General features: G+C 44.7%; 2 protein-coding genes across 3 annotated transcripts in view; one reads left to right on the top strand and one right to left on the bottom strand.

The window, feature by feature from the left end:
• ZNF148 (zinc finger protein 148) overlaps positions 1-5,382 on the bottom strand; it is a 42,479-nt gene extending 37,097 nt beyond the window's left edge. For both annotated transcript variants that reach the window (XM_080399213.1, XM_080399212.1), the window contains exon 1: positions 4,507-5,382. The gene's annotated coding sequence lies outside the window, so the exon portion shown is untranslated. The remainder of the gene's footprint in view (positions 1-4,506) is intronic.
• Positions 1-26,261, top strand: part of LOC308068497 (TGF-beta receptor type-2-like) — a 310,921-nt gene that overhangs the window by 203,703 nt on the left and 80,957 nt on the right. The gene's annotated exons all lie outside the window — the stretch shown is intronic.

Below are 26,261 nucleotides of genomic sequence, written 5' to 3' on the forward strand. Positions count from 1 at the left end.
AGAATTAGACAGTACTGTCTTAAGGTTTTCTGCACAACTGTGACATGATGCAGATACTGCAATACTAATATGCCAGCAGAGTATATGAATTGCAGGATCAGGCCAATATACATACCCCATTAATGAGCTATGTATGTCTTGCTGTTTTCCAAAGTGCAATGAAATCATGAACTAATACAAATTAGTAATACATTAACTACATTATAGGATTTGCACTGATACCTCTTGATATCATAGCCCTGAATACATTAACACACTGATAATATCATAAGAGTACACTAAAAATTATTTCTGAGCAAAAGCAGTATTAAGTCTCTATAATATCACCCAAAATAAAATTCTGACAGTATGGAAGAACTTATCAGGAGATTCTAACCTTTCTGCATGTTGTGCTTTCCACAGTCTTTCTAAAAGTCACCGACTTTCTCCTTAGGACACGCTTACAATCAAGTTCTGTGAGAATGTATTATGGATTTTTCCAGATATTTTATCCGATATGCTGAACGATGTATGAAAAATAGCTCTATATGGAGTCAGGGGAAGACCATTTAATCACATATAATATTGGAATGCTCACATATGTTATTGTATTTTAATTTGTACAATGATTTGTAAGTTAAATAGGTTAAACTTATGCCACTTGTGTAGTTTACAGCATTACTGCTGACGTATAAAATATTATGTTCTATGTAGATGATGAAAAAATGTATATTTCATATGTATACAGAGTACTAATGAGCTAAACGGATGGAGTTGCATTTTTAATTTCACTGGAAAGTACTGAAGTAAAGTAACTAACAGAATTTGTGCAAATGAAAATAAATCTCACAAAAACCTGAATGGATTTTCTTTTGTTAGATAGAGGTTTGTGTTTGGCATATAGCTATGTATTATAGCCAATGGCTGTGTTCTGCTGACATGGCCTGTCAATAGCTATGTCTCAGCTGTTAAAAAACAGTACGTTAAATGTATAAACTCAGTACTAGTTCTGCATAGATTCCACCACATGGAAGCGAAAAAATAAAAGAAAAAATGTATTTGATGAATCTCAGTACTCCAAGAAACATTATTTTCCCAAAAGTATTTCTGTCAAGGACACAAACAAATTAAAGTGCAAGTTAATCACAGTAGTGATCCTTCACGTAAGCCCTGCAACCTGATAGAAGCAGACACCCATGTCTGCTTACATCCATGGAGACTCTGTGTGACTTCATTTGTCTTTAAACACTCAGGTATGCAGATCACATTGCAAGCTGAAGGCTTGAATTTATTTCATCATAATCGATGCTGGTTTGAAAGGCAGCTATCATTAACATGCCAGTCAAAGGCACAAGAAGTAATTATTTTAAATGAAACGTATTTATTTCTCTGTTAGATCCATTTAGGAGTTTTCAAAGTAAAAAATATTTCCAATGGCATTTACTTTTCATTCCTTGTCCCATTCACTTAATATACAAGATATTGTTAAGTTTGGACAAGAAAGTTGGACACTTCAGTTTCATGTTTAGGGTAACAGCAGTGTGTTTATTTATCAAAGACATTATACCAACATTGTTATTTCTTATTTAACTTTTTTACTTCACACTGAAAAATGTATTTTATATTAGAGCCAAAATTAAATCAAACAATCCCAAATCATGCTCAACACAAAGTGGTTTTAACAGATTAAGGCCCACTTTGTCAGGCTCCTCCATCTAGGCCTCCATTTGTAATATTTACAATGGGACAACAGCACATAGCAGTCCTCACCAGAGGAAGCCTCTACAAAGATTCTAATCACTAAAAACATCATAGATCTCTAGCAGCAGATACAGAAGACAATCCCACTCTGCTTTTCCCCAAAATATTAGAATACAACCAACTCTTCTTCCCCATTAGTACATTTTAAATTGTTTTACCTAAATCCATACACTAACAACCTGAACATGCACTAACAATGCTGAACTTCACTATTTACAAATTTACATTATTGAACCTGTGATGCAAAGAACTCATCTGTAAGTGAGCTAAACTTAGATGCATCATCACCGTATTTCACTAGAGTAATACATTCTTAGTATTCTCGTAGTTCAACTCTAACATTAACAGTATACGAAGTTCTTAGCTAGAAGAACTTCCAACCTCAATGGTTTTACAATGAACACACGTACACTCCACAGAGCTTTAAACCCCCGTACAAATAAAATTGTATACATTGACCTGAGAGGGAAAACCATCTTTGAGAAGTACATAATATTACAGAAGTATGCGTTCCTTCAGGTGAACAATTTAGCCTGCAACGTAACTTGTCAGATTCTGAGTAATTTTTCTTCTGATTTTTTTAATCATTGTGATTCTTCAAGTAGCTACTTACCTACTTGTGATATGATTTCATAATCAGTTATATAGTATGGATTTTCCATAAATAGAATGTTTGCATTACAATAAAAATTAAACACATATGGACAAGAAGGACAATAACAGAAACACAGATTACATATACATCTGTTCTCCCAGGCCTCAGCCTGAGGAGTGAAGACCGAAAAAGTACATGTGCACATGACAGCGTAAATGCAAGAGGTCACCCTCATCTTTTTTAGCTTTATTCAGTTATATGAGCTCAGTGACTAACCACATGTATATTTGGAGAAGAGGGGCACACAGACATTCAGAACCAACTACAAAGAAAATACTTTTGGAAACTGAATACATATATATGCATCTGAGTATTCATCAAGGAAGGCCATGACAACAGTTTTCAGGAAATTGTGCAACTGAAAAATTAATTTTGTTGAGTTTTCCTTAATTACTGCAACAAAAGCAGGGTTTTCTTGCCTCTCCTGTGAATCTGTCTGTACCCCTGTACCAGGAGACTGCAGATCCCATGAGATCCACAGGAAGGCTGGCCTCATGAGCTCTAGAGCTTCCCAGCACAGCCAAAGCTTCTGCAGATGACAGCTGTCACTGGACACATGCACGAATCCCAAACACTGGAACACTGAAAAACTAACACTGCCCGAAGGTATGCAAACTTTTTACATAGCAGGATAGATTTTAAGTCTAGATCCTACCATTGGTTTATCTAGTCTGATTTTGAGTACAGCCTAAGATGCCTGCTAAAACTGACAGTGGTTCATGCATTTTTCCACATCTTTCCTTCACAAGGCATGCTTCACCAAACTCTGGGAGAACAACTGTTAAAGCTGTACCACTTACAGGGAGGAAATCTGATACTGGCACTCCAAAATGTTCAAGCATGACAAGCCCGGGTACATATCTTTAGCAAGCTTGTAAAGTATTACTGAAACCTGTATATAAGTAAAGCAAATAAACAAAGCAACTGAGATCCTACTCAACAGAAAAACCATAGCCCTGTCATCTGTCTTGTACCAATGGCAAAGATGCTGCTCATCAGAAGTAAGACATCTCTCCCATCTAAAACTTCCTGGACCACAATGTCACGTGTACACACAGAGAGAGAGAGAGAGAGAGAGAGAGAGAGGTGATGCTCTAAGTAGACTTTCAAAGCAAGACTAAAGCTGGGATCACTCGATTCCACATATCTACTTGCTTTTATCGTTGTGCAAAAGCCCTCGCAGCTGCTCTGAACAGTTTACAAAAACCAAGTGATCGGAGAGATGATTTACGTTTGTAACACAAGTGTGTTCCCTTTTCATGAGCCGGCTTAGTACAGACATTGCTGCACTCATCCCAGCTGAGGTTTGGTAGGAACTGGGAGAGGAAAGACATGAAGAGTGAAAGTGTTTAAACCTCAACTAATTTCTCCTCAACTCCTACTGGTCCCCCCTGCCCTCCCAAGCACTTCCAGCCTGGCACTTGTAAGCAGCTCCCGACGCTGCAGAGAGCTCCCGTGCAAAAGCTTCCTCCGAGCAGCTGAGAGGAGACTCGGAGGAGGTTGTTCGAAGAATAAAATTCAACGAAATAAATTTTCACAAGTCGGCACGCTTCAGCTATCTTACACCAGAACAATGGAGCGCGGGCAGCGGGAGGATACGGCCGCCCAGGGGGCCGGGGCCGGCGGCACACAGTGCCGGCCCGTCCGCCCGCCGCTCCCCCGGCCCTTTGTCTGTCCGTCCGTCAGCCGGCCCGCGGGCAGCACGGCCCCATCCCCGCCGCCCCGCCAAGGCCTGCTTGGCCCTGCCGCGACCCCGGGCTGCCGGCCCGCCGGCCCCGCCGGGGAAGCCCCGCCGCCGGCCGGCAGAGCGGCAGGGAGCTCCCGGCGGCCCCCCCGCGGCGAGCAGCGCGGGAGGAGGGCCCCGCCGCCTCTCGCCTCATCCCCCGCTCGCCGGCCTCTCCGCCGGCGGGGCCAAGCGCGGCCCATGCGGGCGGGACGCGCCGCGCCAGGCCGGGCCCCGCTGCGCCGAGCAGCTGCCCCCCCCCCTCCCCCTGCCTTGCCTTCCCTCTCCTCCTCCCTCCCTCCCGCCGCGCACCTCCCGCCGCCGCTGCGGCGGGCGGGCGGGCCCGGCCGGACCCGGCCAGTTCCCGCTCCCGCCCGCCGGTACTTACCGGCCGCAGAGCTACGAAGAGAAGGCGGGCCAGGCCGGGCCGGGGCGCGGCGGCTCAGCGTGCCCGTGCCGCGGCCCCGGGCATGGCGGGGCGGCGGCAGGGCGCGGGGGAGGGGAAGCGGCGGCGGCGGGGGAGGGGAGGCCGAGGGGAAGTTGGCGGCGGCGGCGGCGGCTCCTTCCTGCTCTGGCGGGGCGAGCGGCGCCTACCCTCAGCCTCCTCCTGGCGGTGACAGCGACAGCCCGGCCAGAGCGCCGCCGCGCCGCGGTGCAGCATGGGAAACACGCCCGGAGGACCGGCGGGCGCCCGGGCGCGGCGGGCCGGCGGCGCGGCGAAGCGGGGAAGAGAGGGGCGAGCGGGGCCGGGCCGCGCCACGTCTCCCGCCGGCGGCCCGGGTGATGCCCGGCTCAGGAGGCCGACGCGGCCGTGGGAAGCCCCGCCGGGCGGGCCCGGGTGAGCGCTGCCCCGCGCCGGCCCTGAGGTGCGGGAGGGCGGGAAAGGCCCTCCGGCCGCCCGGGTTGTGCAGGCCTCGGGCGAGGGGACGAGGCTGGCGGTGCCCCCGCCCCGGTGGCTTCGTTTGCAGTAGGAGCTCTGGGATGAGCGGGGGCCGCGGTCGGGGGCCGGGAGGGGACTGAAGGACCCCAGGGCCCCCGCTGAGCCGGGCTCCGTCTCCTGACGCACCCCGCTTCTCCCGGGTGAGGCCAGGGCCTGCGGGGGGCGCGGGCGGGGCCGGAGGCCGCGGGAGGCCCCAGGCCCCCGGTGCTTACCCAGGTGGTGGCTGCGGGACCTCCAGGGCCTCCAAATCCCTCAGGAAGCCCCGAGATGAGTTTTCTGCGTCATAATCTCCATGACCATGGTGTTCTCCGTGACCCCAACGCAGTAAGTGCTTTGGAGAGCCAAACCGGCTTAAACCTTCCTTGGAACCTCTCTCCACCCAAGCCATCTGCGCCTTTACAACTTCGGCTGTGTCTTGCTCTTGCATTTCTCCACTTCATCTCTTTTAGGGGTTACCAACTTCTCCACATTTCTCTAAATAATGTTTTTAGCCCAGCAACACACTTAAACACATTGTTAACTTAATTGCTTTATGCCACTTCCTTATAATTAAGAATGTGCTTAAGCACTCTGCTAGATTGAAGCCAAAATCAGCATAAGCTCTGTTGGGTAAAATTCACCAGTTTCATCGGGCTTAGCTTTGTGAGTCATTCTGTCAGCAGCAGCCCCAAGCTTTTTGCTACAAGCTTAGTTATTCCCAGGTTGTCCTACAGGATCACCCTGTCTCTGTGACAACGCTTAGGCCCTTCATTCTGGTCCTGTTAGAAGTAAGATGCATCTGCCTGGTGAGTCAGCTTCATGTAGGGTTTCTAGTTCCTTTAACGAGATGCCTTAATGAAGTTCTGCATCCTTATGCAGGTCATGGATTGTGCCATCCAGTTACAACGTAATAAATTGCATTAAGCAGAAAGTATTAGTGACATTAGGACCCAGTCTGAACGTCTGCCCTGACTTCATGCAATCCATATATTTCAAAATAATTGTGTCAAGTACTCAATCTGTATGAACGGCAGAAGGAGTTAATAAAACATGGTAACATTTCATGCAGTCACCTACAATTTTATATAAAGACAAGAAGTGTCATTTAGCTGCTTGCTGAACAAAATGGGAAACTTTTTAATTTCAAAAAATAGAGTTTTAGAAATTGAGGGAAGTTGTACATTTATGCAGCTTTGATTTTTTTTTCCTTCTTCAAAGACAATTAATTTGGTGACTATTCATTTTTACCTGTCAGGAAAAAAAAATTTCAAATTTCATTAAGTCTGAGTCAGGAAGCTCAGCCACTAAAACCTTAATTTAAAATACACTGAGGATTTAAAGCTTTCTGCAGGGTGAGCACAAGTCTTTCTCCAAGGACACATCAATTGGAACCTGCTTTTCAAAAAATTTGTTTGGCAATTAACAGTGTAACATGAAGAACACAGTCTTGCATTTAATGCAAAGAAGTAAGACTCAGCATATTTGGCTTCTGTTCATTACTGTGCTGCGATTCTTCTATGACCTTAATCAAGACAAGCTCCAATTTTCAAACATCAGTTTGGGTTAGGGTGGAGTTTTCTGTTGTTGTTTTAAGAGGAACTGAGCACCTACAAATTGTCAAGTTCAGTGAGAAACTTCCAGTGCTTTGTTCATCTAGAAGTCTCCCCCACCAAGGCAGGGGTAGTGAAGGAACAAGTCAGACCTTGCACCTTTGCTTCACTGCCACCTGTATTTTCAAATTATGGTAGCTCCTTACAATTCACACAGTTGTGGCACTGATGTTTATGTTAGTGGTTTGACACACATTTAATATTGTGTTGTTTGTTTATTAACATTAGTGTTTGGACATAACAAAATAGAAAATAAATATGTAAAGCTAGTAGCTTGAGAAGCCTAAAGGACCGTTGGGGTTTTTTTATGCCGCTCTGTAAATGGCAGACAAATTCTGTTTTTCCCTAGGGAAAAAAATAATAGTCTTTAATGTAGTCTTCCCTCTCCCTTCTGAATTCCAGAAGTTGCCCACCCATGAGAAACCCTCTAAAAGGCATTTTGTGTGCAGTGTGGAGCACAGTATGTTTCAGTTTCCTTTTTTTTTTTTTTTTTAGGAGGGATAAATAATGGAAAATGAAAGGCATTCCCTCCTCCTCGCTGCCCCCTTTTTTTCTCTTCCCTTTTCTGTATAAATCTAGAAACCAAGAAAAAGAGGAAGCACAAGCAGGCTAGATATTAAAAAGAGTGGCTTTTGGGAATCATTGGAGAGTATATGTGTGTTTTAAAAGGTCTCAAACAGGAAGTGGCTTCCGAAATAACTGTGTAGAACAAGCAGAACCATCTCATTTGACCTCCTGCATGACAAACTGAAGGATTTAATTCAGAAATCTATGCATCAAACCAGTAACTTCTAGTGAAGCAGGAGTTGATCCAGGAGGATCCAGTCTGGGAATTTGAGAGGGAAGTCCACCGGTTAGGTAGGTTTTAAAGATGGGCACTTAGCTTAATTCTTAATGTTATGCCTTCATATTTGTTTGAATTAATCTAGCCTGAGCTTCTAATCATTAGTTTTAGCCATTGGGTTTAAGGACCATGTATCAGAATTTTTAACTGTCTTTTTCAGGTCTTGCTTTATGCTTGTAACTCTTTTTAAATCCCTTCCAGTTTTTCAAGAAGTATTTTTTTTTGTTGTTTGAAAATACTGCTCTATCATTTAGCCCACAGACAGGTAAATCAGCAAACAACAACTGTAGCTTTTTCCCTCCCCAATTCCATATACCCACACAACCTTTTATCTGTGCCTTTTGGAGTGGTGTACAAAGTTTAGTGATGTGGCCTGTCCTACTGACTCTGCCCCAGGTGAAGTTTCCTTGCTGCTTTTCTGTCCTTCCTCATGTAAAACAAGTATACAATGTGCCCATCTTCTCCCATTCCCTGTGCCGATGTTGCAACTACCAGTTCATAGTGTGGTTCCTTGAAACACACAAGATTGACTTTCCTCTTGTAAAACAAACAAACAAAAAAACCCAAAACCAACTGTTGAACTATGTGTGTCTGTACGTAGTTACAGGATCAGGCCAAAGGAAATGTGGAAAGCAATCTGCATGTCAACAATCAGGTTTTTTACTGAGTATTTTATAACCATGCTAAGTCTCAAAAGAAACAGACTTAAGATTATCAGTGAAGAGTTTATGTCAGTGGTTTATATATGGAGAATGCTGCCTGAAAAATCTTTTTCAAAAAAGGTGTTTGCAAACAAAGTTCAAAACCAAGGTAAATCTAAAAGAAAGCATGGGGTGTTAGGATGTGGAAATACACAGTTCATCTTCCCCAAAAAATGTTAAACCAGCCTTTTCTGTGCTTATGGAATCATCAAGCAATTAATATTAATAACTTTGGTTGAGGATGAGAGTAACTTGACTTTCAGAGATAACAGATGTGTTCTCCCCCACCCGCTTGAGTTATTCTTTTAATATGAAAGTTAGTTTAAGCTTTAGTGTCTGTGTCTCACCAGTCTACACACTGGGCATGACCTGCAATTTTGCCTGGAAACCCTTTGACAAAAACAAGTACCAAATCATAACTGCATAGAGGAGCAGTAATCATCATTAGGACTAAACCCAGGATGGAGAATATAAACTGGTTTATTGTAAATGGCTTGTTGCCACAAAAGTGGAGATAAACACAGCTTGGTTCTCATTGCAGATTTATGTCTCATTCCCTGTTCAGCAACAGAGCCAAGCACGTCTAACTTCACAAATGCAACGATCCCATTGAATTAAATGGAGCTATCAGGTACTCAATCAGAAAACTAAATGCCTTCTTCAATTTCTCTCTTCCCCTCCCCTCCTTCCTTCATCTACTAAGGTCACTGTAGCCCTGGATAATACTAATATGTGCCACTGATACAATGAATGATGCTTCAGAAATGCCTAGATGAATGCCTGACATTTCAACAGTGGGTGCAATCAGGGAATGATTGCTATTGTAATACAGAAAATCTCCTTCCACCCATTTTTTCAATTCAAATATTTCACCAGGGCTTTAACTAACACAAACATTCAATGCAGAAAATTAAATGAGTCCATTGTCTGAGCATCCACTCACATTGTCTGTAAATTGCTCCTCTTCACTTCAGCATCCCTGATCAAATTTGTGTTTTAATTATTTTTTTATAGCAGGCTTTCAATTCATGATCCCACATAAACCTGACTCAACTGAGTTTGCGTTGCTCTGTATTGCTAGAAGATCCAGAATCAATCATAATGCCATCAGTCACACAGTTGTACAGTATGCTTGTCCTGTGATGATACGGTATGCCTCAAAATACCTGTGCATCTGATGCTAGTAAACAAAAGTAATTAATTATGGAAAATACTGGTCAGAAGGAGAGGGTGCATGCAAGTCACCTGGCTCGTTTCCTTAATTCCTGAAATCTTTTCTGTTCCCAGAGCTGTTTAAAGAAGAACACTGTTCCACTTCCACCTGAGCCCTGAAAAAGTCTTCATAACAGATTAGTTTCTAATGCCACAGACACACCTGATTTGACTCATTAATTTATTTTACAATAATACAGCAGCTTGAAATGCCTTAAAACTTGAGCTGAAGACATCATAAAAATCCCAGAGAAAATCAAAAGTAATGATTTGATGAGATACATACCTGTCTGAAAAAAAGAAAGATAGCAAGTCAGTGTCAGTCAAGATGGTTTTGCATAGACACAAGACACTGAGATACCTGTAATATGTTTGACTTGGTCCCACATGGCATTCCTGTAAAGTTAGCATTATAAATCTCCAGATAAAAAGAAAAGAGGATGTTTAATGTCTCATGCTGAGACATCTAATAGGCAGAAAAAGCAACAAAAATGATGATAATGTCGTACTTTGCCTAACAAATTGTCAAATCACACAATGAGACAGAATTTAGAGAACCAATTTCTTTGCCTTAAAACACAAGCTATAAGCAGAGCAGAAAGCCATCTACTCTTAACTTAGATTGGATGTCTACCTAAGACATTTAAGTTGAATTAACTACAGATGGGAAAGTAAGAGGGCCTTAAACCCCAGCATGAACATGTTAGGATTAAGCTTTTTAGAATAAAATATAAAGGAAGCTAGGGATATTTTATCTGTAAAAAAGAAAGCATCCACACAGGGATTTGGTGGGCTTTAACTAATGCAATTTAATGTCATACCTTTATTCATCTTGATCTTTCCCAGGCGTCCCACTGCAGCTGAGTTCTTTTGTTTGAAGTATTACAGTGGATCTAATCAGAAAGATAGCATTAGCTGAACAATTAGGTAAAGGCTTGTCCATATGGGGAGGTTACTCAGTGCAGAGTAACCAGCTTCTTCAATTTCTACTTTGTGTCAGCACTCTTTGTTTACATTAAAGTGGTTTAGGCTGCATCACACCACCTGACGCTCACTGAGAGTTCATACAAAGCAGCTATTGTACTTTAAACTCAGATTCACACCTCTTCACGAGTCTAACATTTACCTGACTAAAAGCAAGACTCAAAACTGGAAGAGCAGATAGCATACCAGACTGTGATGTAGTGATAAAGATGGGAGATCAATACTTATTAACCAAAAGTTCAGAGTTAAAACAAGAAAACTAAAAATAGTAATAAAAAGTAATAAAAAAATAGTCTTTTGGAGATGACATGGATCCTGCATAAAACAACAAAGCCCAAGAGGTTGTACATTCCCAGGGCAACAAGGATCAAGCCATGATGCTAAACGGTACATTTCCATACATTATTTGAGCCAATAGGAAAGCAGGCAGAGTATAGAAAGCTTGAATGTATGAAAGCTAGCAAAGAGGAAAATCTCAAATTTCAGTTGGCAGTGAAGAAAGGGAAAGTGAGAAAGACTCAAATGGACCTTGAAGACCAAATGGGAAGAGATTCTTGAAGTGAAGAAGTAAAAAAGCCTTGAGAGCCTGAAATTGGAACCCCCATAAGTTAATTGCTCAACACAGAAAAAAGAAAAGAAAAAAGAAGGGGTTAGGGTTTTGCAGTCTCATAATAAAAAACACCATAGAGTTGCCCTGCCTTTACTGGTCTCCTCTGGTAGTACTCTCAAAAATTGTTTCAGAATAACAAGGAAATGTTGGAACAAGACAGACTATTAACAGTTCTCCAAATCACACAGAGCGCATCCATGACTGTCAGGAGCTGAAACAACTGGGCTGCCAGTGAAGCTGCAGCCACACATCTTTACCTGCAAATTGGTCAGAATGGTCTTTTTAAAACATTTGAAAGACCATATTATGGCAAGTAAGGTTTTGTAAAGGAAAGTCAGATCTCACTGATCTCTTAGAATTATTGATTGTATCAGTAAGGTAAGGAATAATGAAAAACTTTGTTTACTTTGTCCTGCAAAATGTAAGTAACAATTTACTATGTCAGAATTTGTCCAGGAGGGAGAAAGCAGAGAGGAGGGTTAGGTGGTCACTTTTCATCGGGGCATCAGGGTCATAGTGAAGGCCTCTGCCTTCCAACCTAAATCCCTCTCATGCTGTTTGTTACAGCACAGACTGGGAAAAGATGAATGCTAAACTAGGAGATATGATAGATATAAATAGAAAACATAGCTATGAATTAATTAAATTAACCAGGTCCCAGAGGGGAATAAAGGAAACTTCAGAGACCTTCAAAAAAGCTAGATGAATAGGCAGCATAATGGCCTGGGAAGTTTGTTGTATCTACATGAAGTTATGGATTTAGGAGAAAAGGCAAACTGCTGAGATACCTTCAAAAAAAACCAAAAAAAAAACCCCCGAACAAAAAACCACCATGGCTAATATACAGCTTCAGCTGTATAAAACGAGAAGTGGACTAGATGAAATGTCTCTATGGCTGATACAATCTAATTAGTAAACCCTTCTTGAAAGTAGTTATGATTGATTTTTCTTTCAAAATACAAGAATGCATTGAATGGAATTGCCCGGGACTTGTAAAAGACTATTCAGTGGTTCAAGCAGAGGATGAAGTCTGCGAAGTTTTCAGGTCGCATCAAGCTGGAGATGGCTGCAAGAATTGCTGGGGTCCAGGTTCGGGTTTAGCCTCCTCTTGATAATCTAGGAGTAAGCTGGAGAACATGGTGCTCAGCACAGCAAGGACGGAGGAAAGGACCCTGCACCACATCTACGGCCAAGCTACAGGACAGCAGTATTTCAAAAGATGGTTTAGTAGGGCAGTAGGGTTGTTCACAAGCTGGACATGAACTGATATGCACATCATGCTACTATGTATAAACTGGCTGATACCTTGTAAGATGCAAGGGAATTGTTACCATTCAGTCTTTACAACGTTGTTAAGATTTTGGCTAGAAGTATTATGTCTGGTTTGAGCCATGAAGTTCAAGAAAGACATGGCCCATTCAGAAAGGACAGTAATAATAATAAGAGACCTAAGAAACATGACCAAAAAGGCCTAAATGTACTGCATTTGTTCCCAAGAAGAATGCTAAAGGGGAAACATGGTGAGAGTCTTCAAATATGTAAGAGGCCATTGCACAGTCAAGTGGAAAAAGCTGTTTTCCCTGCCCATGGGAGGTATATAAGAGGTAGATTGCAGCAAGGAAGCTTTAGGTTAGGTGTTTTTCTGTCTTTCTAATAGCAAAGGTCACAGAAGACTGGGATGGCGTGCAGGGCTGTGGAGTCACCAAAGGTCTTTAGAAACAAATTGGAAAATATGCAAGAAATGCTTTAGGAAGTAACCTATATCATTGCCTTTGCCCCCAAGTGCCACCCAGTCTTATTTTCTGTTGTGCAACAGAAGGCTCAGCAACTCTATCCTTTCAGCGTGCAGATAAAATAGGATGAAGAACAATAAAAAGATATAATATCTTGACATAAATCTGTGGTACAACCTCAAGCAGTCTGCTGTGGTCCAGCCATCTCAAAGAGACTGGGAACTTCAGACGATTTGAAGAGCAACAAGAAGGATCAAGGGCATGACAATTCACAAAAGATTGAAAAGATTGGGATTATTATCTTCAGAGAAAGGCAAGGGAGACAGAATAGTAATAGTAATAGTAATGTCTGGTTCAGACTTATCAAGAACTTTTCTTCTTCCTTGCTCATACTGTAGAATAAAGGGACCTTCTGTGAATCATCAAACTAAAGGTGGGATATTTAAAACTAAAAATACTTTAAAAAAAACACACCAGAGGAAGCACACAACAAGAGATTAAAATGGGGAGCTTCTCTACTATGGTACATCCAAAGCATTGAGGCTAAAACCAGGATTCAGAAGGAAGATGGCTTACTAGCACAGGTATACGAGACATCTTAAAGTCTTTGAAAAAAAAAAATCTGCTTTAACTTGCCCAACATGAGCCCTTCACACCGCACTCTGTTGTCCCCCATGGGCCCTTTACTGCTGCACTCCATCCCTCCAGAGCTATTCCTTACAGAAACAACATGAGTCACTGAAGGAAGGATGCTTGGCCTTCTGCCACCAGCAGCAGTGCTCCAGCCACTGGGAGGGTGATGGAGGCAAAAGCCACCGAACCCACCCCAGCTGGCAGCCCCCAAAACCACGGGGAAGTCACACCGCTAACCCGGCTAGCTGCTCGCAGTCGCCGAACAGGCACGCAGTGGGGAAAAGCAGCCAAAAAGCCTAAGTTTCAGATATTGCTCTTTTAAAAGACAGCAAAGGCACCAAAAAGGACGATGCTGTTCATCCCAGTAGGGTGGGGGCTGGCTGGCCTCACTTGCGCATCGCTGAAATAACAGGACAGGTCTGAGCCAAGCATTTTCTTAGATATGTGACATGTCCTGAGCCAAAACCATGGCTTTGCCCTAAAAAGTAACTTGAACAGACTTTGTAAATCATGGCCTTGTTATCATCCCAAGAAAGCTGAGCGTGGGTATCAAGGAGGTTTATCTAGCTGCTTCTGTGTGTCCGGTTTATCCAGTAAAGAACAAACAGTGACAAAGGATCTCCAGTCCGGATGGCAGCACTGACAGTACCTATAAACAGAAGGGCAAAGGTCCTTATTGCAAAGTCTTACCCAAAATTAACATAACAAACCTATTCATTACTGAATAACTCCAACCATTAAATTTTCAATTATTTCTACATTTCAGCTAGTGCCTATGAAGAACTGAACTTGAAGGAGGATCAGTTTAAGGATGCTCTCAGAGACATGCCGGAAATTTTGCCAGATGTTTGTTTAAAACATAAAACAAACATCAACAGACCAATTTCTGGGAAGGAACATGGTGCTGTGTGTGGGCATTAAGAAGAATGTGACCTTTGTAACGCTGATACATCACAGTATTTTACACAAGGAGAGAGGTCCTTCCTCAGCTTCTCTCCATGGGTCCACGTTGGTAAGAAAGGGATGCTGCATGAGGTATGGTTTCTCCATAGATGACTGTATTAGTGGCAGCACTTGTTTTTTAACGTGAGAACTAGTGATGTAACACCACGGTCTGTTTTCAGCTAACAGCACTGATGCTGTTTTCAAATTATACATGACTTCCAACTAGCTTGTTGGAAAAGCACCACCTCTCTCAGCCTCCTAGAGCATCACACCTGGCATGGCATTTGTGAAGCCCCTTTGGCACTGACATAAGCCTCTAAAAGGCTTTGGTGACGAATAAGGAAGACTAACTGCATCCTGCCGATGAGACCCTGAAGAAGGACAGCACATCCTCACGTTTCATGCCCAGGCAGATTGAGAAAGCCTGGAAGGTCGGTCAGGAGGCTGGCCTGCAGAATGTCAGCCCAGAGAGCCTCCAGAATAGCAATTACTGCCTGCTTGGGAATTCCAGGGAGCTTGGCTGAGCTTTAGGGTCAACCTAAAATGAAAGTGGTCAGAAGAACATCAAAACTGTTTGTCTGTGGGCTGGGGATATCCCAGACAATAAAGGCTGTTTGGTAAGTGCTGCTTTCCATCTGCAAAGCAGATGAGAGTTCAATGCTGAGGGTAATTTAAAAGTCAAATAAATGATTTTAAGTGGCTTGTAATAAATAAAAACATGTTTCTTTGTAAACTGCCCATGTTTGCCGGCTGGATGCATGCACGCTAAACCAGACAAACAGATGAAGAAAAACTGGTCCCTGGGTGGTAGGAGAGAACTGGCCAGCTTAAGAGGAGCTGCAGTGAATGGTGGAAGAAAATATCCCATCGGTGCTTCAAAGTGCAGGTGAAAAAGGAGCTGGAGAGGGGATGAAAGCACTCAACTGGAGAGAACAAATAGTGACAGTAGACTGTGAGGTAACGCACTGGATTTGTTTCTGGGTCAAAGCTGTGAGGAAAGACGCCATCCCAAGAAAAGAGGCAGCATCCTTTTCCCACAGCCCCTCTGGTGAGCTGGAAAGTGTTGCAGAGCTGCTGGCAGTTGTGCAGTTGGTCCTAACTGCCAGGCAAAGTTAACTCTCAGCTCTCTGAAGCCAGAGACAGAGAGGAAATAGATCCTTATAAAATCCTAGCTGACAACCTTGCCAAAATGGCAATAAATAAATAAATAAATGGGATGGGAGATTCTGTGTCACTCGTTGAATATACAAAAGGGCTAACCTCATGGGATGTCCCCAAATCCATGTATCTCCAGGTGGGAAATAGCTTTATTTAAATAAATAATCAACATGTTATCAAAGACTCCTTATCAAGACCAGTAGATGCAAGCTGACAGGCTGAAATCAATGCCACTTACTGGAATGCAAAGGAATGATAAAAAGCTATGGGTTCCTTTGAAAAAAATGTATATTTAGATGTAGATCGAGGATACTTTCATTTTTACAGCTTGGCCATTTTTTCTATCAACTCAGCATATTTAATTAAAGATATGATAGTCAATCTCATTCCTAACTGCATGCAAGGTGGTGGTATTTTGCAGATCGGTTCCTGCTTGGGAAATATATCTGTTTGTAGTGCAGCCCACTTATCTACTAAAATGGCTGCTTTTTCCCCCCCACAGTTTACAGAGAAGTTTACAAAGCTGGAGCTGTCAAAAAATAAAACGTCCTGTGCTATAGCTGTGCATACTAATGCGTCGTTTTAATGCTGGTGAATTTTTCATGGAGAAATCAGTAAGTCAATGTCCTTAAAAAGGAAGAAAAACAGGTCTTATTTAGTGCTAAAGTAGGGAAATAAAATCATCTGTGAGAGACGGTGGGAAAAAACCCACAAAGCAAGTTCAAACCACCATTTTTCTCTTAAATATAATGTGTTATCAAAGGAAGTTATGTTGGTAATACAGAAGTTATCTGACTCACAAAAGAACTAAAATGGTAGGGTGTAGCACAGGGTGAGACAGCATTAAAATATTAAATGCAAAAATAGCAAATGGGCTGGGTCAAAACAGAAAAGGCATTGCTGTGTCTTCACCACAGAAGCACCAATCTTAGGTGTATAAAACAGTTAATATTGCAGCTTCAAAGTTTAGTAAAAGATTTTCATAGTTATTTGGAGCTATAGGAACATGTCCTTTGAAGCTAAAATGGAAAAAGGCAAAGGTACAATGATTTCCCTTGACTTTGCAGGAGTGATATGCTGAAGCCAATGATAAACCCCAGCCGCTCACAGCTACATCAGGCTGAAATTCCTACAAGGTAGCAGCTCAGGGTGGCACAGGCCCTTAAAACAACACAGAGCAAGAAACCCGTGGTTGCTTTATACGACTGGAAACCGCTAGTAGTCTCAACTTATCAAATCTTTTAAGACATCATTCCTAAGTAATTGGTATTGCAGTATTCCAGCTCCTGCTGGAACTGAAGACCTGCTTGTGCTGAACACAGCAGTGAAAAGCAAGAGATGTCTATCCGTCCTCAAGCCTGTTATAATATGTAAAAACACAACCACCAACAGGAAGATAACATTCTCCATCTCTTGTGGCTGAATTTGCACATCTTCTTACCATTCCCTGAAAGATGTCTGGGTTTTATAGCTACAACTAAATTACTGAATGAAGGAACGTTAACCTTAAATCACCCACCGCAGCTAGGGAATCTGGGGAGGAGAGAGGGAGAGCAGGGAGCTGCTGGGAACCTCCCCTGTGATGCGCCTGACCCTGATCAGCAGCTCCTAGTAAAAGCACCACCTTGCACGGCCAGGCTGGCGCTTTGTGTTTGCATAGTTTCTAGTGAGGTTGTGGCTTTGGTGTCCGGGAAAAAACCCACCTTCTTTGCACAGTGGAAGTTTTTTCAGACCTATAGTAAAGCCTGTAGCAGCAAAACAGCAACACACAGCAGACACCTAAACAAGTTAGCAAGTTTTTGTGATCTGTCTTAGATGAATGGTTCCCTTTTCTTAGTAGATCTTAAGTTTAAATAAATTTGCATCAGAGCGTGAAAAAGAAATCTCAGATGCCCTCTAGCAAATGAGATAGTCGTCATTAAACATTGCACTTCATTTAATTGTCATCACATTGCGAGTAAGCAGTCATGCTGGCACAGACTGCAGTTTAGTTGTTCACAAAACACTCAAGCTACAGCACATGCCCCCATTTGATCCCAGAGCCACTGGAGCAGCAGCCAAGCCTTGAAATGTGCTCACAAGCCCTTTTGGAGGAGTGGTATCCCTGGAGCCAGCTTTGAAACACCACAGTGGCCGTTATCCCCTGTACGCTGCTGACTGCACCGTGGCCAGGTCCTCCTGCATCCCCCCGTATCTTGTCATCCCTCCATCTCACCAGTGGTGCCACGACATAGGGACGGGTCCCCTACAGTACATCACTTCCCTGTAGCCTCCGCACAGGTGGGCACCCCCTTGTGCAGGTGGCTATGGGTCCTGCCTCTCCCCTGACAACTTAAAGCCTTTCAATCACTCTTTAAACTGTTTCCTCCCACATAAACGTTTCAGGCCACACCACAGCCCAACAGAAGCTACCAGCGACCCAGATTTATCCCTTAGCGACCTCTTCCAAGCTGGGAAAGGTGGGATGAGATACCGTTCACTGCCACACCATTAAGCACGGTAACTTGTAGCTGGCTTTTATTCTAGACCCCTCATAAGGTTCCCCGCCTTTGCAATTACTAAAGAACACCAACAGCCAGGGTACAGCAAACGTGGCACCAGGGACACAGGGCCACACCAGCTGCAGCACCCGCTCTGTGGTAGGAAATCAAGGATTTCTGAAGGGGAGCATGAAGAGGCGGCTGCAGCCAGGAGCTGTACCTGGAGCACACGTGGTTTCGCAGGGAAGGAGAAGAGGCAGTAAGGAAAGCAGAGAAACCAAGGGAGACCAAAGCAGGGGCCAGCTAGCAGGCACCTTTTTGGAGATGTCCTACCCCCACCAAGCAGCTGCATAGCAATCTCCCAGCCAGGGACGGTGACAATCCCGCTCCCCAGCAGCTGGAGAGAGCCACAAGCAGCTGGAGATAGGAGGAGGGGAGAAGCCCCTGGGGCCATGTGCCACGCTAGACCAGGCTCACAGGAAAGGAGGCTCCAATGGCAGCTGGCAGCTTTTCCGATCCATCCCACACTTACCCTGGGAATTACCATATCTGCTGCTGGGGAGCACCGGTTAAACTGCTGGAGGGCGCTGGGGGAAAGGAGTTTCGAGTAGCTGCCGCCTGCAGCAAGGCAGTCGAGCACAGAGAACACAACACGGTGGTCTCAGCCCAAAGAGCCTTACCTGCCACCTTGTTAATTGCAAGCTAGTCCCGTGCCTCGCTGCACAACCCAAAGCAGCATCCCATGGCAGGGTTTTCCCTCCAGATTCGCAGCAGCAGGCACTAGGCTGGTATGAAATGCAAGTTTAGGGGACCACGATACGAAGAGGGAACTTGTCTCAGGCTTATTTCCTAAAGTGGTGAGGCTGTGGCAGCCACGGCACCAGGCAGTTTGTCTCTCCATTTCCCCTTCCTCCTCCTGTAACTTCTGCCGCCACCCAACAGAGACGGTTTGCACCTCCCTGGCCCAGCGGGATGCTCCAGTGCATTTCCCATGGAAAGGTGCCCAAGGAACAGCCATGCCAACCTTTGGGGAAAAGTCTGTACCCTGCAGAGAAGGACTCTCACCAAGGGGTGGAAAACTTAGAAAAAGTCAATTTTGTTCACAATGCAGTGGGACACTAGTCTGAGCCCCTCTTAAAATAGTGTTTAAGGACACCAACAAGTCCTAGTACATCTCATATTGGCACCAACTGGCAACCATAAATTACTCAGACGTGATCAAAAGACCATGGAGGCTGTCAGTGTCCCATCCAGGGGATGGACAGACACAGAGGAGACGCAGCCCTAGGTAAGCCAGGGAGCAACGTGGCGGCTCTGCAGCTCCATGGACACCACAGCCACGACTGATAGATATTGCTTGTGCCCATCTGCCTCACCCCTGAGCACAGATGCCCACAGAAATCAGGGACAGCCTTTGCCACAGCACCAGCAGCACTTCATTAAGTGAACTGCCAGCAACTGGATCTGTTGCTCTTTCTCCCGTTTTGTGCTGTAGGCACCCTAAGTGAAGGGTGGAGGTAGCCAACTAGCACGTCCTCATCTTTCTGCTGCGATTTCTGATTCATCTGCCACTAACCTGCATCCTGCCAGTCCAGCCTAGTGGTGCATCACTATTTGCACTGAGCAGATCCAGGAGTGTGTGGCTGTCGCTAGATAGGCTTCTTCTGAATCGCAGGATTTATGGCTGCATCCAAGCCACCAGTGCCACGGCCAGGTGCACGGACTCACCTGCAGCTTAGCTCCCTTGGATGCTCTGAAAAATGACAGAAATAGTAAGGATGAGGCAAAAAGCACATCACGAGGAACTAGGAGATAAATTATCAAATAATTATAGGGGGAAAAGAAATACAGAACCAAAGAAAATGAGGGCTTGACTGTAGCTGACATTACACAAGAAGAGGAGGGGAAGAAGCATCTCCCACTAGGCTGGAAGAAGCCAGCACAGAGGGCGGCTGCAGAAGAGAGGAGCACCTTGACTGCACACCCTCTGCCCTGGGGTGTTTTGTTTGTGTTTTTTTTCCTAACAGAAAGTACAAGCCCAGACTCTGCTCTTGAAGCTCCTGTTGGAGATGGTCCCCAGCCAAGTGGGAGATCCAAAAAGCCTCTCAGAGCAGCTGGAACAAAGCTTTGCATCTGGAGCCATGTACGATAGAAAAACTCAAATCTGTCTGCTCCAAACGTTGAGGAAGTTTGGATGGGGGTGGAAGCGTGATGGCCAAGATCTGTGTCTCCTCTGACAGGTTAGCCATAAGCAAGTAAGTTATTTCTCTCATTTTAACTCTCCAGGCCCAGAAATGGAAATGGTTTCTCTCATAGACGCTGTCCAGTAGGAAAAACTTGAGCTGAAGAATTTTTCATGGTTATAGCAAAAACAATATATCAGCTTGCAAGACAAGGCTAAGATCAAGTGTGTATTGGATAGCTTTTCATGGGGTTTAGATGACACTATTTTTTTAGATGACTTTTTAGGGTTATTTTTGTTTTGTTTCTTTTTTTATTTACATTTCTTTCACAAACCAGTCTGTCCAGCAAGCATCCCTTCTCTGTGAGTGCTGGTGAGCAGCAGAGGTGGCTCACAGTGTAGTTCCCCACTACACTGACTGCAGCAGAACAGCTGCCATTTGCAAATACTTCCCCTGTAATGCTGTGCAGTGGGCAAAGGGTCCCAAATTTAAATTCAAAAAATTCACGATAAGTGGCTTGATTTTCACAGAAAAGCTAAAAGCTAGCTAAGAAAACCAAAGAAGAAGAAACCCAGAAACAGCCATTTACCTTGTGAAAAGCATGTCTTAAATCTTTTTTTTTTTTTTTTTTTTTTTTTTTTTGGCTTTGTTTAGTCTAGTTTTGGATTTCTCTGCTGAAACCTGCTGGATCCAAAGGCACTTGTTTGAACAAGGCATACAGCATGGGGTTGCTTCGCGCGCTCCCTCATGGTGCCACGCGCACGGTCCCCAGAGCTGTGCTGGGGGCTCACCCACCACGGGTGATGTCAATAAGCATTTATGCTAAAACGCTGAGATGCGAGAGATTTCACAAACCCGGTTGCAAGCTCTGGGGAGACTAGCTACGATGCAGCTGTGAATTGCACGTTTGCAGAGCCAGCTGGAGAGCGCCCATTAGCAAAGAGCACGGTTGACGCGACGGGGCAGGTAAGCAAGTGCCGACGAGCTGCAAGCAGTGAGAGAGCACTTTGCCAAACCGCGTATGAGCTGTCACACACACTCACTGACCTCCCCCAGCTGCCCTCCACTTGCACAAGATCCTCCAACCCAAGGAGCAACATTGACACGGAGCCAGGCAAGAAATGCGGCCAGCGCTGCCGGTGCCAGGAGCCTGCGAGCCGGCCCCAGGCCAGCCTGACAGGCAGCGCTGCAATTTGGCTCCGGCGGGAACAGACGAGCACAGGTAGGGACAAGATTTGTTTTTCCTGCTGGAACACATTCGCCTGCACATCAGCAGCTGCTCTGTGCATGAGTCTAGATACCACCAGTTAACTCTTCTCTGCCAGCCTGTGGCCATCCTGCCAGGCAAAACACCTCTACAGCAACAGCACCCAGCTCTCAGCCAGCATCTGGTTCCTCAGGGGGGGATTACTGTCCTGCCCTTCAAGCACATAAACACAGGTGCCAGAGGCACGCTGACCTGCAAATTATTTTTAGCTTGGTTTTTTATTATTATTTTTTGAGGAAGAAACATAAGACAGGGGTTCCCTTTCCTAGAGAACAGCAAAGCTGGCGTTTCTGGACCAAATCCAAGAAGGCTCCGTAAAATTCCTAGTTTCTAATTTTTACGGACAAAAAGAGGTCAAAATCTTCAAAAGCAAACCCACAGCAATCCACTACAGCTTCTGTTCCTTGTTTAGGGTGAACTGCATGTGAAATCTAATTATGTCTCTGCAACTCCCTGTGCAGCCGAGGCAGACAGAGAGATCTCCAGGGAGCAATTCCTTCAACCTACCTTAAACACCAACCTTGAGATGTGACCAACTCCTTCTCGCACCCAGGGATGCTACACAGAAATAACTCCAGATCTCACCTTCAGTGATGTGAGTCAGACTGCACCTTTACACTTGGTAGAACACTTGTCCTTCCAAATATCAGCCTCTTCAAACACCTGGAGGTAAAGGAACATCTCCGGTGTGTGTTGACTCAAGGGACTAGCAGCAACAATAAGATCAGTCAGTGAGAGGACGCATTTTCACAGCTTGTATTTTATTTTCCTTTCTGCCATAATCTGGGGAAAATCTAATAAGTGGATTTAGACTTCCCATACAGCCATGCAACAGTTTGCTTTTCCATTCATTGGATCCAGAAACATCCTTTGTTCAGGGACAGCTACCGAGACACAATCAGAATGTGACACACTCTTGCAGCCGGCCAGGGAAGCGCACCTCTTGCTTGCTGCAGCATGCCATATCTCCAACCTGCAGCAGGAGAGGTTCCTCAGAACTGAACACTGGTCACATGCTACAGGAAAATCAGTGGTTTGGAAGGTAAATGTTGACACAGCAGCTGGAGAACTCTTGGATAACCGAGCTGGAGAGGACTTGGTGCTCACTTGGTAAGGAAGATGGGGGAAAAAGAAAAGTGTCTGCTAAGGACATGGCTTGTATCAAAGCTAAGCAGGAATCCCTTCAGTTTTTAAATATGAGGCAAAAGGACAAAGCCCTGTTGGCTGGAGAGTGCAGAGGAAAAGGCAGAAAGGTGAAAGGTGAGAGGAGCAGCACTGCTGAACACGGCTGCTTGACCCAACCTGGATGGCAATCCATGCTGCCAGAGCTCTTCAGCCACCGCAGAAACCCACTTCCTTCTGGATAACAGAAGAGCATTGCTCTAGGGACACACTTTCTGCCTCTCTAGAGCCGAGACATAAAATGTAATTAAGCTTAAATTTCCAGGGATGGCTGTTTATAGAGCCACCTGTAAAGAAGCAGCACCATCCATGCCAATGTACATCCAAGGAGACTCGACATGTTGGCAAGGACTTTAGAGGACCCTGCACAACAGGAAGCAGCAGATACCTCAGCAACACCTCAAGACCCTTCCCATCCTTAATTAACAGATAGGAAGAACAGGAAAAAAATACCAGGAATGCAATTGCATTATGAAGTGAGAGATTAAGGTTTTGTGGCACCTTCTTTCCACAGGAGGGGAGGCTGTGTACTGTGGATGGCCACCATATCAGTAAAAGCCACCCCAATTTTCTGAGCAGCAGGCACAGGCAAACTAAGTAACTTGAAAGGGATTGAACTAGCTTGAAGGGAGGGGGAGGGGGAGCCAAGACGTTCAGAACAAAAGCAACGAAGGAAACCAGCCGGCTGCCTGCACAGTAACGCCATAGAATGGGTAACACGTAAGATCAACTGTTACAACATACCTGAAGGCACAAACTCGGCATGGTGGCCTTACCAACACCTGGTGAAAGGTTCCCATGCCTGAGTATTAACACCAATGGAAGGCAGGAAGGTAGGTGGCAAGAGAGAAAGGGAGGAGGCATCCTCTGGCAAAGATGGTAGGAACCACTATTGAACCAACAACTATGTCTGCCCGCACAGGCAGCTCAATGTGCCCAGGACACCAAAACGTGCCTTCTCATCCCACACAGGCCACTCTCACCTGAGGTGCCAGCTCCCAGCTCTGTCACTCAGGGCTAGGGCTCTTGCATCCCATATGCTGCCCCTCAGATGGAAAAAGCAACCCCAGCTCATCTCCCAAGCAGGGCCACCTCCTAACCATAGCAGGGTCGTGTGAAAGTCAGTCCTGGAAGCCAAATTTACAAACTCTTCCACAAGCTGAGTTTGTATTTGCCAAACCTGACCTTACCCAAAACTCTAGCTGGGCTTGCAGAGCTCTGTGATTTCTTTCCCTGTGCTTACCTCCAGCCGTGCTACTATTGACAACTAATTTCCCCTCTGTATCCTTATCTGCCTACTGAAAGTGGGATCTTGCAATGCCGAGGTTATCAGCTCCCAAGAGCAGGCTCCTACGGCAGCTCGCCACCCTTGGCTCCTGTGAGATCAGACAAATCCTGCCAACAGCCCTGGACCAGGAACCTGCTGCCCCGTGGCCCTCCAGAAGCATTTCCATTAGACCCTGATCCCTGTGTGTTTGCCCGGGATCTCCAGTAGCACAGTGCAAAAACCATCCCATTCCAGTGATGGGGCATAGGGAGGAAGGAGAAACTTCACCTGAATAAAGTAACAAATTCTCAAGGACCATCTACTGAGGACCACCACCGAGGCATCTATCCTGCCACTCACACCTTAAACTGGCAGTATGTCCCCCCCTCCCTGTCTTACCATCCTTTTCACTGAATTCCAGCCCAGGAAGCTCCATAGTGGACGTCAACATGAGAGGGGAAAAAGGAAATGTTTTCAAATATAAAAGTAACATGAAACGAGCAGCCACTAAATTGCCTTGTAATTGCGATCATTATATTCGTTGGAAGGAAACAGAAAAAGACCCAGCTAAGCACTGTGTATTTAGCATTTTAAAGCTAAAAATAGCAGTAACTACATCAGCAGGGAGAAGGACTTTGAACAAAAAGTAAGTGATCACCAGCAATTATTTCTGAATATATCAAGTGCCACGAAATTGGAAAAGGCAATACATGTTCACATCCCTATTCTGCTTAGAGGAGAAATAGAAACAGGTAAGATGCTATGGAGAGGGGAGAAATGGTAAAGCCAACCATAAAGAGAAGTTAGAGGTTATAAAAGTTCAATTATCTATAAGGAAGAGAGATACACTTAGGCAATATTTAACACTGAGAAGGATTTTAGATTTTGAAGGGAGGATTCCTCATGTCCTCTAATAGTTTGGCTTCCCAGACCACACGGTGTCTCCTGGTCCACAAAATGAACCCCCTGTGCCAGTGAATATTCCTGACATTTTACATGGTTCAAAGGTTAAGCACTTCGTATGTCTGAGAGTTTGGTCAAACTTCAGCAACAGCAGAGAGTTATAACGTAATAACACATTAAACTACATAAGGGTATGCTTTTCACTTCACTTAGGAGAATGCTAAATCTGAATCATACTCCACATGCACTCTTCATCAACCATAGCTGTGCGTTAGCTCCAGCACAGGGAGATAATTTCTCCTGAGTCACACCCAGGGTGCAGCGCTAGACATCAGCTTCCTAATTTAACACCTGTATCTGCAGATCCATATATAGCTTCTTCTCAAGCTTATGCAAGTCCCAGCATAAGAGATCTCTGAACCACGGATGCTGATTTTCAACAGGTCTTGAATTTCAGGAGAAATTGCACAAGGCAGGAAGAAAGCTAGTATTTTGCCTGTTTATAAAAATACATAGTTAGAGAGATTAGATTGTTATATGCCTGTCAGTCTGAAAGTATTACCTGGGAAAAGAAGAGTTGATATAGGGAGCCCGTAGCTCTTCCCTGCTGCCCTCGGAGCATCCAGTGTCTGCAGGGCCACCAGACGTGAGCAGGTAGGAGCCTACCAACACCTTGCTTGGGAGATAAAGCAGACAAATGAGACTGGAAAGAAAGTCTATGCTTTCAGCCCCTGGAACAACCATCATGAGATCTGGCCTCTGTGTCACCAGAGAGGCTCAGAGCTGGAATCAGGGAGCACATGCTTCAGACAAAGCTAATTCAAAACAGCACTGGGCAAGGGCAACTTTGCCATCTCTCGCATTGGTGTGCAGCTTACATAAACGGCCACAGGTCATTCCTTCTGACCGTGCAGCCAGCAGGACCTCCAAGCAGTTCTTTAAAAAAAAAAAAAAAAAAAAAAAAATGATACCACTAGCTTAGAAACCTGTTTTCAGTCCAACTCACGGCAGCATCTGTGCGGTATGAATGGCACCTGAGGAACCTGCAAATCACAGCATAATACACAGCATTATTAATAGCAACCTGCAGCAAGACAGGAATTCATTGCTAAATCCTGCATGAACATCTGTTCCAGTATAACCATCTCTTTGTATTTAGGCATCTATTACACCTCAGCTATTGGGGTGGCACTTGCCTCCCTCCTGCCGCGCAGTTTTATTCGGACCCTGGGAGCCCGTGCTGGAGACCCACAAGAGGGCGGTCGGGGTTGCCTTTTCCCTCTGACTACATCATTTTCCATCTTAGTATCCTGGGAAGGCTCACCACAAAGTCGTTTTTCATCTTCTGTGGCCGCGCACAGCTACTTTCTGAAGAGAATGTAGTTGGTGTTATCATATGCCACAATATATACAGGTAACAGAAAACGTTTGCTGCAAATGAAGCTATTTACTAATTATAGTCCCTGGGATGTTTTGTGGTACGTGGAGCAGCCTGTTATGGAGCTGCATCAG

This window comes from Falco punctatus, assembly GCF_963210335.1.
Source record: "Falco punctatus genome assembly, chromosome: 8".
Lineage (NCBI taxonomy): Eukaryota > Metazoa > Chordata > Aves > Falconiformes > Falconidae > Falco > Falco punctatus.